The following is a 19,265-nucleotide window of genomic DNA, read 5'->3' as shown; positions in this document are numbered from 1 at the left end:
CAACCGGCCCTTTGCGGGCGAGTTTGAGAATCCTGCTTTAGACACTGACCGCTCCACTTTCTGTCCGTTATTTGGTGCCGAGCAGGCAGCGCTCAGTGGATTTGTATTGGTGTGTCAGCTCAAAACAGCTGCTTGTTGACGAGAGTGGGGACACCGAACCAAACCGTGAATGTGTCCTAAACCAAAACAATGAGCTTAAAGAGGCTTAAACGTTCTGCAGAGCTGCAAAGTAAAGTGATGAATCTTTGTATCTGCCTCTCTGGAGGCTTAATTCTCACTATGAGGAACAAACATCTGTAGTCCTCTCATTCAATATAAATATAAAAGAAACATTCCTACACTACAATTTCTCTGTTAAATAACAGTAAAGTGCTGCCAGCAATGTCCTGTAATTCTACAGTATTCATACCGTGAAATGACTTAACAGCATATTACTGTAAAGTTATAATGCAGTGTATTTCTGTATTTTTTTAAATTTCTGTATTTTCATCTGTATTTTTTACGTCATTTTGAGACATAAATAACCTTATTATGAAATGACCACATGGTCAAGTATATTTTTGTATACTCCTGTGACTTCAATAAATGAAAAGTACTGAGTGTTTTCTCTTTTTTTGTTCAGAACTTAAAAGCAAAATGAATACAACAGTCTCAAGTGAACTTATAGAAAGGAAAAAGTATATGGTTCTGGCCAATGGGACAGCAGAACGTAATAAAAATCAAAAACAGCTGATAGATGCATTTTACAGGACAGGTGGCAACATTAAGGCCCATCATGATGATTTAGTCTGAATCTACTGCATGTTAATCATATGGCCGACATAACCTCACTGATAATTGAATCATTGTTTATAGTAACTGAGGTTAGCTTTAGTTTAGAGCAGTGGTCCCCAACCACCGGTACCGGCCGCACAGGAAGAATAAATATTATATTATTTCCGTTTTATTGATTATCAGAGTCTGAAGGAAGTTTTATTTTGAAAGATGACCGAATTCTCTCGCAATTTCATCCACCTGTGCCTCTTGACATGTCAAGACGCTTTGTCTCGGTCACAACTCTGCTGGTGTTTTGGATTAAACTCGAGGCTGAATATCCTGAGATCGCCACTAGAGCACTGAAAACCCTGCTTTCATTTCCAACCTCCTCTTTGTGAAGCGGGATGTTCTGCAGTGACAGCAATCAAAACAAAATGGCGGAGTCGAGTGGACATCAGGAACAGACTTCGGGTGTCATTGTCAGAACACAGGATGCAACATATTAGCGTTTGAATATGAATTTGCAAACAGAGACAGCTTAACAATGTTAAAAGGATCATTTGTGGAGTTACTTGCAACAGCTTAAACTTTTGTTGTGACTTGTTGCATGCAGTGGTGTATAAAGTACCCAAAAGCCATACTTGAGTAAAAGTAAAGATACCTTACTGGAAAACGACTCCAGTAAAAGTAAAAAGTCACCTATTAGAATACTACTTGAGTAAAAGTCTTAAAGTATCTGATATTTATTGTACTTAAGTACAAAAGTACTTAAGTACAAAAGTAATTTTCTGATATTAAATGTACATCATAACCTGAACATTAAATGAACATCATAACCTGTTCATTGAAAGTAAAAGTACAAGTAAATGCTGTTAATAAAAAAGCAAAGGGTCAGAATTTTGAGAATTATCAAGTTTATTCTTTTAAGCGCTGTGGCACCATGACCAAGGACATGGAGCTGTGTTGAACATAATTGGGTTGGCTGTGATCCATTCAGGAGCAACAATGTTCAACATAATATATTGTACATAAGTATACTTTTGCATCTACTATGAACTTATCATCATAATTCTCTGAAAAGCAATATGACACTATGAAGGAGTTGTAACAGTGCGTTTATAAGTCTGCTCATTAGACTAGAGGATGTAGAGGACAAATGCATAATATTATGTTCAGCAAAACATATCCACTTGATGCATCAGGTCAGTGTTTAGAGAAAGGACACCTGCCTTGTAAACTCCTATGGGTCTGATTTGAATACAAAGGTTTTGCTCAAGCTGAATCTGCAATTGGGCGACTGCTACCATCATAACTCCATCTGATCATCCACAACATGACTCAAATATCAAAACATGATCAATACTAAAGCAGCAACACAGTCATTACTTGAAACTGAAAAATGTCCTGTTCATCTTCAAAAGAAGTTGGTTTTTAAAATTGCGAGAATTCAGTCTCGCTCTTCTTGGGCTGAAGACTAGTCCTGCTATGCTAAATAGTCTTTCACAGGCCGCTGAGGCAGGTAGAGGTGTGTTCAGCGTCACAGACAGCTTGCGCACAGCTGCGAAGGATTTCCCTAATGCTAACGCTAATGCTAATGCTAACGCTAATGCTAACGCTGCGCTCTCTCGGCTCCCGTCACAACTGTCAACACTTCCTCAGCTCACTAACTCGCTAGCGATCCACTGATGTTGGTCTTCGTCACCACCGTAGTTTGTTGCGGGAGTAGCAGGTGCTTCCATTTCTGCTTCCATCATGAAATCAGTCATCGTAGAGTGGAATTATACTCATGTAGTCGCCCGCTAGCTTATAGCATGTAGCATCCTGGCATCACTGGGAATCAAAACGCCGCAGCTTTGAGAGCACTTGTTTGCAATTGTGCATTAACGTGATTAACCAATGATTTAACTTGCTGCTAGGACCACTGATTCACCAAACCTGCTTGCTTGCAGTCTGTGTTCCACCACAGTCCCCGACGCTGCTCTCATCATTCATTTTGTTTCTAAAGATAGATTTGATTTTGTAGCGAGTAACGAAGGTTTCAGGGGAAATGTATCGGAGTAAAAGTATCAGTTTTCTTTGCAAAATGTAGTGAAGTAAAAGTAAAAGTCAACATAAATATAAGTAGTAAAGTAAAGTACAGATACCCAAAAAAACTACTTAAGTACAGTAACTAAGTATTTCTACTTCGTTACTATACACCACTGGTTGCATGTATGATTTAAAATATCTGCAAAGCAATAGACTAAATTATTTTTTTTAATATACAGTGTTGTATCATTACTGCTAATGGGTCATAATGTGTGGAGTTTTGTGAAAACATGCTGAACACTGGACCAGCAAATAGTGAATTCATAGAATAGAACAGAATGGAGTGGTCTCGTGTGACGTCACAGTTTAGCTGTCGGCCATGTTGGAGTACACACAAAGCCACTGGCATGCACGGCTGAGTCGCATAACCTATCGATCATGGTGAACTTTTGTGCTGTCTTTGGTTGTGGCAGCAGAGCTGATAGACAAGAAATCATTCTTTCGTTTGCCAGCGGTCATTACACATCAAGGAAATGACACGAAGGAGCTATCCAAGCGACGTCGCGAGAAATGGCTGTCACGCATCTCTCGAGATATAAAGGAATGGAATTTGGCGTACACTAGAGTATGTGCGGATCACTTTATAAGTGGTCAGTGATTTTATTTACAAATTCGTTTGTGAACAGTATTTAATAAAGGAAATATAAATTAAACTTGGACATGAGAAGGTTACCGAAGCTTCATCGGCCCGTGACAGCAGTCGGTGCCAGAGACGTGTCGAGCGTGTACAACAGGCGAAACACAGAGATGCAGCCTCAGCATTGCTTGATATGAGTTTAACGTCAGATCATATATATATATATATATATGTGTGGGGGGGGGGGGATGAAGTTAGGAGTTAGTTGAAAGTGAATTCCTACACACACGCACACAATGACATGCACGTACAATGTAAACAAACACACGTGTCTGTTTGCGCTGAGTAAACATTGAATATTGCTAAATATCTGACCAGATCTGTATATATTTATTCTTCCAATGACGAGATGAGAATTGTCGATGACCGTTGCTTTGACGTCTCGGACCCGTCCACTGACAAACTGATTATAAGCGTCGAGCCCTTTGTAGCACTCCAGCTCGTCTTTTGTGTAAGGACTGGGGGTGTTCACGAGATATGCGTAGATGTTGGCGTAGTTTACCGATGGAGATAAGTAGGATCGGCACTGAAATGATCTGCACTCATCGTATAGGGATCCAAGTTACCAATAACCTTCAATTTGGCCAGGTAGCGAACCTTTGATGCACTATCCAGTGATTCAAAGTATGGTATTTTCGCCGCACTTCCTTGTTTACGCGCCGCCATGTAGGATCTGTATGTACTCCAACATGGCCGACCGACCTCGTAACCAGGGGCGGACTGGGGGAAAAAAGTGGCCCGGGAGTTTACTGTCAGACCGGCCCACTCAATGCATCGCACGTATCGATGTCAGTGGCCTACTTGGAAAAATACCCATACACTTAACATTATTTTCGATGATTACAAAGAAATTACATCATATATGTTTTTTTTATAATAATACTCCAAGGTAGTAGTTTGCTCGATGAATATGCTGAACTTTGGGCTAGTATCAGATGGTTATACGTATAACTACAGAGCCTTAAGGAATGAATGTCAGCAGAGAAAGACCACACAATAAAGAAACTGGAATCAGAGGGTAGAATTAGTTTGAACTATATTGAAATGAACAGAACATACGATGGGGTGTGAACATCAGTGGTATCAGTAGTGTTGCATGCTGGGTGTGTGATTGTGTGTGTGTGTGTGTGTGTAGGGGTGTTGAAGGTGCATAACAAAACAATAAGTTAAGTAACAGAACCTAAACTAACTCTGCCAGCCCAGGTGCATTATAGTCACATAGTAATAAAAAACAATATCAGTATACTCATGTGTTATTATTACCTCACTACACGAGTAGCAGCTCACTCTTTTCTGCAACACCGTCTATGATTTTCTCACTGTCCAGCATCTGCAAAACATCTGTCTGAGTAGCCATCAACATAAAAGCCTCCAGGTGCTGTTGAGAGCTGGTTAACTTAAACATTATTTGACATAAATTATTAGAAATGATAAGATTGCCCTCTTTACAACTACCACCATGGATAGCTTGCTCATCGATTGTAAGCAAGTAACTACGGCTAACATGTTAAATTAAATAATCTCGATGATGCGAACAGCGCCAGCTTGCTTATTTGACCAGATCATAACGGTCTCAATTTTGGACATTTATCATTTATCTAGCTAACGTTAGCTAGGCTAGCTTGTAGCCGAACACCTCATCTGTGAAAAGCAAGCTAACATTGGCCAAGTCAATGCCACAACTTACCATCATAACACTGTCACCAGTCGGTGGTTTCCCAAATAAGTCAGAGATTTTTAAATATTTTGATGCACCTTCCTCCAGATATCTCTTCTTTTTCTCCCTGAGCTTTTCAGCTCCACCTTTAAAGGATTTACGTTTTGGTACCGGTGCCATGCTGCTAGCTCGCACTCAAAACGGCTTGTCTCTGAGCGAGTGACGCAAGCTGCAGATACATGAATCCGTGACGGGACGCTACGTCAATAACTGACAACGCATGGTCAAATCAACGTAATTAACACAATGACAGCCACAAAGTCATAAGAACCAGTCACATATATTCATATGACAACAAAGCACATCAATCCAGCAGACCTGCAGCGGATCCACGCATTCCACCACACACAAGAGCACGAGCCATCAAATATTATTCATAAAAACGTTACTGCAGATGTAAAAAAACAAACGCAGTTTGTCACTTACCAAATTCTTTGTTGACAAAGAATTTAATCCCAGTACATCGTTTCAGTTCCAGTAAGAAGTCCTTCTCGATTCATGGACGCCGTGACAGTCGAGCCGCCCCTGTATTTCGCCGGTCTACAGCGGCCATTCGCACCTCCGCGGCCCCGCCCCGACCGTCGCCCGGCACGAGCGCACGGCGCAGACCGCGGTTATGGAGAAAAGTTTTTAAAAGCACCGTAGTGTCCAGCCGTGCTATGGCGTCTCAGATCGCGAGGAGTAGTATAATGTCAGTCTATACTGTTGATACAGTTTTCACTGATTATTGACTTTCGGTATTAGAGTCAATTGAACGTGTTCTGTGAAGCATATAATATAGTCGGGGCCGGCGATGTCAGAGACCGGCCCAAACCCCGTCGGCCTACCGGGGATTCCCCCGGTATCCCCGATGGCCAGTCCGCACCTGCTCGTAACTAAGGAGATCGTGACGTCGGTGAGAGAATGCTGGATGAAACTGGAACACAGCAGAGAATGTTGAGGTGTCATCTTGTGAAGGTCTGTCATCTGACAAATTGGCAGATGAACTTGCAAGCTTTTCAACCTCACTTCAGGCTTCCGGTGTCCGATGTCGGCTGCTGTGGTAATATACTCTCACCAAACTCCTGTTGTGTGAACCAGCAGCATATCTGACCTGTAACTTTGGATTCAGAATAGACTTTGACTGCTACCACTTTTCAAAATTTGGCTCACGATGTTTGGTGCCACTAGGAGGGATATATTGAAATATAGTATTTACAATCATACAGTTGTAAAATAATGAACTAACTGTGTAAAATGTTGGGATTTCCTCTAACCTCCTACATTAGGACAGAGTCTTTATGCTATCATTCACGCGCAGGTTTGTTTGGATCATATCTATTATCTGGCACCGGATTGCTGGACCTGCCGCTGTTGTGGCACATGTGCTAGTCAGCGTGAGTGTTCTCCCCGTGTCCGATGTAGTGTGATGGGGTAATATACCCTCACCAAACTCCTGTCGTGTGAACCAGTAGCATGTCTGACCTGTCACTTTGGATTCAGAATAGATTTTGTCCGTTTGCACTTTTCGTAATTTAGCTTGGTATGTTTGGTGCCACCATAATAATTTAAGGATTACCAAATCCCTCCTTGAATATCAAATTGTTAGCATTGATTCTTCACTGAGAGTTAAGTACAGTACAACGTAGAGAGCTTTGCTTATAGGAGGGATATATTGAAATATAGTATTTACAATCATACAGTTGTAAAATAATGAACTAACTGTGTAAAATGTTGGGATTTCCTCTAACCTCCTACATTAGGACAGAGTCTTTATGCTATCATTCACGCGCAGGTTTGTTTGGATCATATCTATTATCTGGCACCGGATTGCTGGACCTGCCGCTGTTGTGGCACATGTGCTAGTCAGCGTGAGTGTTCTCCCCGTGTCCGATGTAGTGTGATGGGGTAATATACCCTCACCAAACTCCTGTCGTGTGAACCAGTAGCATGTCTGACCTGTCACTTTGGATTCAGAATAGATTTTGTCCGTTTGCACTTTTCGTAATTTAGCTTGGTATGTTTGGTGCCACCATAATAATTTATGGATTACCAAATCCCTCCTTGAATATCAAATTTTTAGCATTGATTCTTCACTGAGAGTTAAGTACAGTACAACGTAGAGAGCTTTGCTTATAGGAGGGATATATTGAAATATAGTATTTACAATCATACAGTTGTAAAATAATGAACTAACTGTGTAAAATGTTGGGATTTCCTCTCACCTCCTACATTAGGACAGAGTCTTTATGCTATCATTCACGCGCAGGTTTGTTTGGATCATATCTATTATCTGGCACCGGATTGCTGGACCTGCCGCTGTTGTGGCACATGTGCTAGTCAGCGTGAGTGTTCTCCCCGTGTCCGATGTAGTGTGATGGGGTAATATACCCTCACCAAACTCCTGTCGTGTGAACCAGTAGCATGTCTGACCTGTCACTTTGGATTCAGAATAGATTTTGTCCGTTTGCACTTTTCGTAATTTAGCTTGGTATGTTTGGTGCCACCATAATAATTTATGGATTACCAAATCCCTCCTTGAATATCAAATTGTTAGCATTGATTCTTCACTGAGAGTTAAGTACAGTACAACGTAGAGAGCTTTGCTTATAGGAGGGATATATTGAAATATAGTATTTACAATCATACAGTTGTAAAATAATGAACTAACTGTGTAAAATGTTGGGATTTCCTCTCACCTCCTACATTAGGACAGAGTCTTTATGCTATCATTCACGCGCAGGTTTGTTTGGATCATATCTATTATCTGGCACCGGATTGCTGGACCTGCCGCTGTTGTGGCACATGTGCTAGTCAGCGTGAGTGTTCTCCCCGTGTCCGATGTAGTGTGATGGGGTAATATACCCTCACCAAACTCCTGTCGTGTGAACCAGTAGCATGTCTGACCTGTCACTTTGGATTCAGAATAGATTTTGTCCGTTTGCACTTTTCGTAATTTAGCTTGGTATGTTTGGTGCCACCATAATAATTTAAGGATTACCAAATCCCTCCTTGAATATCAAATTGTTAGCATTGATTCTTCACTGAGAGTTAAGTACAGTACAACGTAGAGAGCTTTGCTTATAATTGAAGGATTACAAAATCCCTCCTTGAATATCAAATTGATAGCATTGATTATTTACTGAGCGTAAAGTACAGTAAAACTTAGAGAGCTTTGCTTAGAGGAGTGATATTTTGAAATATAGTATTTATAATCATACAGTTGTAAAATAATGAACTAACTGTGTAAAATGTTGGGATTTACTCTAACCTCCTACATTAGGACAGTGTTTTCATGCTGTCATTCACTCACTCTCTGTGCTTTCTCTCCTCACACGTTTCTATGGATCATTGTTATATCTGGACACTGGTCTTGCCTCTAACGTAGTTGTGACACATGCAAGAGTAACTTCCCTGGTTGCCCTGATCGTGACAGTGAGCGTGTACTGTCGGGGAGAGGCAGTCACGTATCTCCTGAGTGAGAGTCCTGAACGGTGACATGTCACTGTGTTGGGCTGCTGTTTCAGTAGTATCAAACAAGGGGATGGCCAGTCTTCAAATCATGTGCCAACATGCGTTTGGGTACTTCCGGTGTCCGATGTACGATGATGGGGTAATATACTCTCACCAAACTCCTGTCGTGTGAACCAGCAGCATATCTGACCTGTAACTTTGGATTCAGAATAGATTTTGTCCATTCGCACTTTTCGTAATTTAGCTTGGTATGTTTGGTGCCACCATAATAATTTAAGGATTACCAAATCCCTCCTTGAATATCAAATTGTTAGCATTGATTCTTCACTGAGAGTTAAGTACAGTACAACGTAGAGAGCTTTGCTTATAGGAGGGATATATTGAAATATAGTATTTACAATCATACAGTTGTAAAATAATGAACTAACTGTGTAAAATGTTGGGATTTCCTCTAACCTCCTACATTAGGACAGAGTCTTTATGCTATCATTCACGCGCAGGTTTGTTTGGATCATATCTATTATCTGGCACCGGATTGCTGGACCTGCCGCTGTTGTGGCACATGTGCTAGTCAGCGTGAGTGTTCTCCCCGTGTCCGATGTAGTGTGATGGGGTAATATACCCTCACCAAACTCCTGTCGTGTGAACCAGTAGCATGTCTGACCTGTCACTTTGGATTCAGAATAGATTTTGTCCGTTTGCACTTTTCGTAATTTAGCTTGGTATGTTTGGTGCCACCATAATAATTTATGGATTACCAAATCCCTCCTTGAATATCAAATTTTTAGCATTGATTCTTCACTGAGAGTTAAGTACAGTACAACGTAGAGAGCTTTGCTTATAGGAGGGATATATTGAAATATAGTATTTACAATCATACAGTTGTAAAATAATGAACTAACTGTGTAAAATGTTGGGATTTCCTCTCACCTCCTACATTAGGACAGAGTCTTTATGCTATCATTCACGCGCAGGTTTGTTTGGATCATATCTATTATCTGGCACCGGATTGCTGGACCTGCCGCTGTTGTGGCACATGTGCTAGTCAGCGTGAGTGTTCTCCCCGTGTCCGATGTAGTGTGATGGGGTAATATACCCTCACCAAACTCCTGTCGTGTGAACCAGTAGCATGTCTGACCTGTCACTTTGGATTCAGAATAGATTTTGTCCGTTTGCACTTTTCGTAATTTAGCTTGGTATGTTTGGTGCCACCATAATAATTTATGGATTACCAAATCCCTCCTTGAATATCAAATTGTTAGCATTGATTCTTCACTGAGAGTTAAGTACAGTACAACGTAGAGAGCTTTGCTTATAGGAGGGATATATTGAAATATAGTATTTACAATCATACAGTTGTAAAATAATGAACTAACTGTGTAAAATGTTGGGATTTCCTCTCACCTCCTACATTAGGACAGAGTCTTTATGCTATCATTCACGCGCAGGTTTGTTTGGATCATATCTATTATCTGGCACCGGATTGCTGGACCTGCCGCTGTTGTGGCACATGTGCTAGTCAGCGTGAGTGTTCTCCCCGTGTCCGATGTAGTGTGATGGGGTAATATACCCTCACCAAACTCCTGTCGTGTGAACCAGTAGCATGTCTGACCTGTCACTTTGGATTCAGAATAGATTTTGTCCGTTTGCACTTTTCGTAATTTAGCTTGGTATGTTTGGTGCCACCATAATAATTTATGGATTACCAAATCCCTCCTTGAATATCAAATTGTTAGCATTGATTCTTCACTGAGAGTTAAGTACAGTACAACGTAGAGAGCTTTGCTTATAGGAGGGATATATTGAAATATAGTATTTACAATCATACAGTTGTAAAATAATGAACTAACTGTGTAAAATGTTGGGATTTCCTCTCACCTCCTACATTAGGACAGAGTCTTTATGCTATCATTCACGCGCAGGTTTGTTTGGATCATATCTATTATCTGGCACCGGATTGCTGGACCTGCCGCTGTTGTGGCACATGTGCTATTCAGCGTGAGTGTTCTCCCCGTGTCCGATGTAGTGTGATGGGGTAATATACCCTCACCAAACTCCTGTCGTGTGAACCAGTAGCATGTCTGACCTGTCACTTTGGATTCAGAATAGATTTTGTCCGTTTGCACTTTTCGTAATTTAGCTTGGTATGTTTGGTGCCACCATAATAATTTAAGGATTACCAAATCCCTCCTTGAATATCAAATTGTTAGCATTGATTCTTCACTGAGAGTTAAGTACAGTACAACGTAGAGAGCTTTGCTTATAGTAGCTACATCAGGTCAAAATCTTATATCCATCTTTCAGTTGTTTGGTTCTGTTATTTAGATAGCTATGCCTTGTCTGAATAAAATAATACAAAGATCATGTAATTCGGTCAAGGCGTTACAAAGTTATTCCACTTTGAAGATGGTAGAAACGTGTGGATTAATGAATAGATTTCCATGTATCTGTATTATAGGCAATGGCACCGTAATGTGGAGGATTATCACAAATTTGGCAAACAAAATGTAACCATTTGCTCTGAATTATACTTGCAGCCATGACATTTGGATCTTGGCACAAACAAAAGCCGATCTTCAAGATGACAGTGACAAATTTTATTTTTATGAATGTGTTTGCTCTGTTATCTATGAATCGATTCCCAATAGGTATAAGGCATATATTTCACGGCTAGGAGAATTTAATTTGGTTCTATATCTTTTTTATTGAGTTTGATCAACTTGAAATGTGATCCAGAGATAGCCAAGTTAAAAAAGGCCGTATCTGGTTTAATTTGACTTCCCAACCCTGCTGGAGCACACATGGACTCATCCGCCATGTCTCACACTGAGCGCGTGACGTCACAGAAAGGGGTTATGGCTTTAATGGCATCGCCCAAGGCAGCCGGCGTTTGCGGCGGGAATGGTGGGTCAGAAAAACATTCATTTACAGCCGATTAATCAATTTATAGGGATTTCTGTTACTTACCAACAGATTCTATGTACTTTTTGCTACAAGATACAGTGAAATCGATTTTCTGAAAGTGATGATAGACGCATGATTTTGCTAACTGAAAGCTCAAAACTGAAAGTCAACAAACTTCTCGTGTACTTAGAAATCTCGTTGACCCACCTGCATGGAGCTGCGATCGTCTGCTTCAATCGTGACTACTCTCGGCTGTTCCAAATAAGGTTCGGTAACAACCGTAAATGGTTTTGTGCAAGTCGCGTCATTGCCGGAAACTCCGTGCCGTGCAGCGAGGCGGCGGTGGAACCCCCGTTACTCGCCTTCTCGGGCTAGTTCGTCACAATGTATGCGAGCAATGAATACAGATGTTTTGATATTATTAATCTACATTTTATAACCTTTCCATAGATACAAACCGTTTTGTTCTAGCCCGAAAAATAAATTCACAGCAGCAGAGTTACCGCGCCAGGTCTTGTGTACGCTGATATTCTACACGGATCCACTCTGGATCTGATGTCCCTATTATAATTGAAGGATTACAAAATCCCTCCTTGAATATCAAATTGATAGCATTGATTATTTACTGAGCGTAAAGTACAGTAAAACTTAGAGAGCTTTGCTTAGAGGAGTGATATTTTGAAATATAGTATTTATAATCATACAGTTGTAAAATAATGAACTAACTGTGTAAAATGTTGGGATTTACTCTAACCTCCTACATTAGGACAGTGTTTTCATGCTGTCATTCACTCACTCTCTGTGCTTTCTCTCCTCACACGTTTCTATGGATCATTGTTATATCTGGACACTGGTCTTGCCTCTAACGTAGTTGTGACACATGCAAGAGTAACTTCCCTGGTTGCCCTGATCGTGACAGTGAGCGTGTACTGTCGGGGAGAGGCAGTCACGTATCTCCTGAGTGAGAGTCCTGAACGGTGACATGTCACTGTGTTGGGCTGCTGTTTCAGTAGTATCAAACAAGGGGATGGCCAGTCTTCAAATCATGTGCCAACATGCGTTTGGGTACTTCCGGTGTCCGATGTACGATGATGGGGTAATATACTCTCACCAAACTCCTGTCGTGTGAACCAGCAGCATATCTGACCTGTAACTTTGGATTCAGAATAGATTTTGTCCATTCGCACTTTTCTTAATTTGGCTTAGTATGTTTGGTGCCACTATAATCATTTAAGGATTACCAAATCCCTCCTTGAATATCAAATTGTTAGCATTGATTTTTTACTGAGGGTCAAGTACAGTAAAACTTAGAGCTTTGCTCAGAGGAGTGATATTTTGAAAGAATTAATTTACAACTGTATGATTATAAATACTATCACTACCGGTATGTAAAGTTTGAGGATTTACTCTAACTTCCTACATTAGGACAGTCTTGTTATGCTCTCATTCACTCACTCATCTCTCTGGCTCTCGCTCTCTGGCTCCTACTCTATCAGCTGACAGTGGGCGATTTCGCCACGGCCTCCCTCAGCCAATCATATATTTCCTGTCAAACTTTAAAGACCTGTTCTCTTCTGTGCAGTCAGCTGTCATTTCAGTAGAAACCGATGTGACCCTCCTCCCCATTCATCATCACATCGGTGCTCAAGGTTTCTTCCACTGAGGGCAGTCCCACTCCACATGCCATCATCTCGATCTTCAGCCTGCCCCTACTGTCTTCAACAACTCCACAGAAGACACCTGGAAAGCTCTGAGGCAGGCCGCGGAAAAACCACTGGTCATAGCATCTGCACAGTCAGCATGCTGCGTCCGACGACAAAGCATGGCGCTGATGATAAGACAGGGGTACTCGAGGCCCGCGGGCTCCGGCCCGTGGGCTTTGAGTTTGACACCCCTGTCTTAAGAACTGCATTCTGGGAAGACTACGGAGTTACCCAGGTAGTAGCCCTGGCTTCTCGGAGCCAATGCTGACGGTGGGCGTTTGGACTATGGGGAAGACTCAGTCGTGCTCTTAAGCCCTGCATGGTGATAGGTGTCTCTTTGTGGGGCAAGCCAGCGCGGCCCGGAGGACTTGTTCCTCTGGAGCTTGAGTGGCTGCCGTCAGCAGAGTGTAAAGATGGTCGGCCAGTCTTCAATGCTACCAGGGGGCAGGAAGCCTGTGTGCCAGTCTGCCTCAGAGCTCACTTCAGGCTTCCGGTGTGTCCGATGTCGGCTGCTGTGGTAATATACTCTCACCAAACTCCTGTTGTGTGAACCAGCAGCATATCTGACCTGTAACTTTGGATTCAGAATAGATTTTGTCCGTTAGCACTTTTCGGAATTTGGCTTAGTATGTTTGATGCCACTATAATAATTTAAGGATTACCAAATCCCTCCTTGAATATCAAATTGTTAGCATTGATTATTTACTGAGGGTCAAGTACAGTAAAACTTAGAGAGCTTTGCATAGAGGAGGGATATTTTGAAATATAGTATTTATAATCATACAGTTGTAAAATAATTCACAAACTGTGTAAAATGTTGCTCACAAGTTTCTATGGATCATTGTTATATCTGGACACTGGTCTTGCCTCTAACGTAGTTGTGACACATGCAAGAGTAACTTCCCTGGTTGCCCTGATCGTGACAGTGAGCGTGTACTGTCGGGGAGAGGCAGTCACGTATCTCCTGAGTGAGAGTCCTGAACGGTGACATGTCACTGTGTTGGGCTGCTGTTTCAGTAGTATCAAACAAGGGGATGGCCAGTCTTCAAATCATGTGCCAACATGCGTTTGGGTACTTCCGGTGTCCGATGTACGATGATGGGGTAATATACTCTCACCAAACTCCTGTCGTGTGAACCAGCAGAATATCTGACCTGTAACTTTGGATTCAGAATAGATTTTGTCCATTCGCACTTTTCTTAATTTGGCTTAGTATGTTTGGTGCCACTATAATCATTTAAGGATTACCAAATCCCTCCTTGAATATCAAATTGTTAGCATTGATTTTTTACTGAGGGTCAAGTACAGTAAAACTTAGAGCTTTGCTCAGAGGAGTGATATTTTGAAAGAATTAATTTACAACTGTATGATTATAAATACTATCACTACCGGTATGTAAAGTTTGAGGATTTACTCTAACTTCCTACATTAGGACAGTCTTGTTATGCTCTCATTCACTCACTCATCTCTCTGGCTCTCGCTCTCTGGCTCCTACTCTATCAGCTGACAGTGGGCGATTTCGCCACGGCCTCCCTCAGCCAATCATATATTTCCTGTCAAACTTTAAAGACCTGTTCTCTTCTGTGCAGTCAGCTGTCATTTCAGTAGAAACCGATGTGACCCTCCTCCCCATTCATCATCACATCGGTGCTCAAGGTTTCTTCCACTGAGGGCAGTCCCACTCCACATGCCATCATCTAGATCTTCAGCCTGCCCCTACTGTCTTCAACAACTCCACAGAAGACACCTGGAAAGCTCTGAGGCAGGCCGCGGAAAAACCACTGGTCATAGCATCTGCACAGTCAGCATGCTGCGTCCGACGACAAAGCATGGCGCTGATGATAAGACAGGGGTACTCGAGGCCCGCGGGCTCCGGCCCGTGGGCTTTGAGTTTGACACCCCTGTCTTAAGAACTGCATTCTGGGAAGACTACGGAGTTACCCAGGTAGTAGCCCTGGCTTCTCGGAGCCAATGCTGACGGTGGGCGTTTGGACTATGGTGAAGACTCAGTCGTGCTCTTAAGCCCTGCATGGTGATAGGTGTCTCTTTGTGGGGCAAGCCAGCGCGGCCCGGAGGACTTGTTCCTCTGGAGCTTGAGTGGCTGCCGTCAGCAGAGTGTAAAGATGGTCGGCCAGTCTTCAATGCTACCAGGGGGCAGGAAGCCTGTGTGCCAGTCTGCCTCAGAGCTCACTTCAGGCTTCCGGTGTGTCCGATGTCGGCTGCTGTGGTAATATACTCTCACCAAACTCCTGTTGTGTGAACCAGCAGCATATCTGACCTGTAACTTTGGATTCAGAATAGATTTTGTCCGTTAGCACTTTTCGGAATTTGGCTTAGTATGTTTGATGCCACTATAATAATTTAAGGATTACCAAATCCCTCCTTGAATATCAAATTGTTAGCATTGATTATTTACTGAGGGTCAAGTACAGTAAAACTTAGAGAGCTTTGCATAGAGGAGGGATATTTTGAAATATAGTATTTATAATCATACAGTTGTAAAATAATTCACAAACTGTGTAAAATGTTGCTCACAAGTTTCTATGGATCATTGTTATATCTGGACACTGGTCTTGCCTCTAACGTAGTTGTGACACATGCAAGAGTAACTTCCCTGGTTGCCCTGATCGTGACAGTGAGCGTGTACTGTCGGGGAGAGGCAGTCACGTATCTCCTGAGTGAGAGTCCTGAACGGTGACATGTCACTGTGTTGGGCTGCTGTTTCAGTAGTATCAAACAAGGGGATGGCCAGTCTTCAAATCATGTGCCAACATGCGTTTGGGTACTTCCGGTGTCCGATGTACGATGATGGGGTAATATACTCTCACCAAACTCCTGTCGTGTGAACCAGCAGCATATCTGACCTGTAACTTTGGATTCAGAATAGATTTTGTCCATTCGCACTTTTCTTAATTTGGCTTAGTATGTTTGGTGCCACTATAATCATTTAAGGATTACCAAATCCCTCCTTGAATATCAAATTGTTAGCATTGATTTTTTACTGAGGGTCAAGTACAGTAAAACTTAGAGCTTTGCTCAGAGGAGTGATATTTTGAAAGAATTAATTTACAACTGTATGATTATAAATACTATCACTACCGGTATGTAAAGTTTGAGGATTTACTCTAACTTCCTACATTAGGACAGTCTTGTTATGCTCTCATTCACTCACTCATCTCTCTGGCTCTCGCTCTCTGGCTCCTACTCTATCAGCTGACAGTGGGCGATTTCGCCACGGCCTCCCTCAGCCAATCATATATTTCCTGTCAAACTTTAAAGACCTGTTCTCTTCTGTGCAGTCAGCTGTCATTTCAGTAGAAACCGATGTGACCCTCCTCCCCATTCATCATCACATCGGTGCTCAAGGTTTCTTCCACTGAGGGCAGTCCCACTCCACATGCCATCATCTCGATCTTCAGCCTGCCCCTACTGTCTTCAACAACTCCACAGAAGACACCTGGAAAGCTCTGAGGCAGGCCGCGGAAAAACCACTGGTCATAGCATCTGCACAGTCAGCATGCTGCGTCCGACGACAAAGCATGGCGCTGATGATAAGACAGGGGTACTCGAGGCCCGCGGGCTCCGGCCCGTGGGCTTTGAGTTTGACACCCCTGTCTTAAGAACTGCATTCTGGGAAGACTACGGAGTTACCCAGGTAGTAGCCCTGGCTTCTCGGAGCCAATGCTGACGGTGGGCGTTTGGACTATGGGGAAGACTCAGTCGTGCTCTTAAGCCCTGCATGGTGATAGGTGTCTCTTTGTGGGGCAAGCCAGCGCGGCCCGGAGGACTTGTTCCTCTGGAGCTTGAGTGGCTGCCGTCAGCAGAGTGTAAAGATGGTCGGCCAGTCTTCAATGCTACCAGGGGGCAGGAAGCCTGTGTGCCAGTCTGCCTCAGAGCTCACTTCAGGCTTCCGGTGTGTCCGATGTCGGCTGCTGTGGTAATATACTCTCACCAAACTCCTGTTGTGTGAACCAGCAGCATATCTGACCTGTAACTTTGGATTCAGAATAGATTTTGTCCGTTAGCACTTTTCGGAATTTGGCTTAGTATGTTTGATGCCACTATAATAATTTAAGGATTACCAAATCCCTCCTTGAATATCAAATTGTTAGCATTGATTATTTACTGAGGGTCAAGTACAGTAAAACTTAGAGAGCTTTGCATAGAGGAGGGATATTTTGAAATATAGTATTTATAATCATACAGTTGTAAAATAATTCACAAACTGTGTAAAATGTTGCTCACAAGTTTCTATGGATCATTGTTATATCTGGACACTGGTCTTGCCTCTAACGTAGTTGTGACACATGCAAGAGTAACTTCCCTGGTTGCCCTGATCGTGACAGTGAGCGTGTACTGTCGGGGAGAGGCAGTCACGTATCTCCTGAGTGAGAGTCCTGAACGGTGACATGTCACTGTGTTGGGCTGCTGTTTCAGTAGTATCAAACAAGGGGATGGCCAGTCTTCAAATCATGTGCCAACATGCGTTTGGGTACTTCCGGTGTCCGATGTACGATGATGGGGTAATATACTCTCACCAAACTCCTGTCGTGTGAACCAGCAGAATATCTGACCTGTAACTTTGGATTCAGAATAGATTTTGTCCATTCGCACTTTTCTTAATTTGGCTTAGTATGTTTGGTGCCACTATAATCATTTAAGGATTACCAAATCCCTCCTTGAATATCAAATTGTTAGCATTGATTTTTTACTGAGGGTCAAGTACAGTAAAACTTAGAGCTTTGCTCAGAGGAGTGATATTTTGAAAGAATTAATTTACAACTGTATGATTATAAATACTATCACTACCGGTATGTAAAGTTTGAGGATTTACTCTAACTTCCTACATTAGGACAGTCTTGTTATGCTCTCATTCACTCACTCATCTCTCTGGCTCTCGCTCTCTGGCTCCTACTCTATCAGCTGACAGTGGGCGATTTCGCCACGGCCTCCCTCAGCCAATCATATATTTCCTGTCAAACTTTAAAGACCTGTTCTCTTCTGTGCAGTCAGCTGTCATTTCAGTAGAAACCGATGTGACCCTCCTCCCCATTCATCATCACATCGGTGCTCAAGGTTTCTTCCACTGAGGGCAGTCCCACTCCACATGCCATCATCTAGATCTTCAGCCTGCCCCTACTGTCTTCAACAACTCCACAGAAGACACCTGGAAAGCTCTGAGGCAGGCCGCGGAAAAACCACTGGTCATAGCATCTGCACAGTCAGCATGCTGCGTCCGACGACAAAGCATGGCGCTGATGATAAGACAGGGGTACTCGAGGCCCGCGGGCTCCGGCCCGTGGGCTTTGAGTTTGACACCCCTGTCTTAAGAACTGCATTCTGGGAAGACTACGGAGTTACCCAGGTAGTAGCCCTGGCTTCTCGGAGCCAATGCTGACGGTGGGCGTTTGGACTATGGTGAAGACTCAGTCGTGCTCTTAAGCCCTGCATGGTGATAGGTGTCTCTTTGTGGGGCAAGCCAGCGCGGCCCGGAGGACTTGTTCCTCTGGAGCTTGAGTGGCTGCCGTCAGCAGAGTGTAAAGATGGTCGGCCAGTCTTCAATGCTACCAGGGGGCAGGAAGCCTGTGTGCCAGTCTGCCTCAGAGCTCACTTCAGGCTTCCGGTGTGTCCGATGTCGGCTGCTGTGGTAATATACTCTCACCAAACTCCTGTTGTGTGAACCAGCAGCATATCTGACCTGTAACTTTGGATTCAGAATAGATTTTGTCCGTTAGCACTTTTCGGAATTTGGCTTAGTATGTTTGATGCCACTATAATAATTTAAGGATTACCAAATCCCTCCTTGAATATCAAATTGTTAGCATTGATTATTTACTGAGGGTCAAGTACAGTAAAACTTAGAGAGCTTTGCATAGAGGAGGGATATTTTGAAATATAGTATTTATAATCATACAGTTGTAAAATAATTCACAAACTGTGTAAAATGTTGCTCACAAGTTTCTATGGATCATTGTTATATCTGGACACTGGTCTTGCCTCTAACGTA

This window comes from Melanostigma gelatinosum (assembly GCF_949748355.1).
Source record: "Melanostigma gelatinosum genome assembly, chromosome: 4".
Classification (NCBI taxonomy): Eukaryota; Metazoa; Chordata; class Actinopteri; order Perciformes; family Zoarcidae; genus Melanostigma; species Melanostigma gelatinosum.
Note: the sequence above shows the minus strand (reverse complement) of the source record.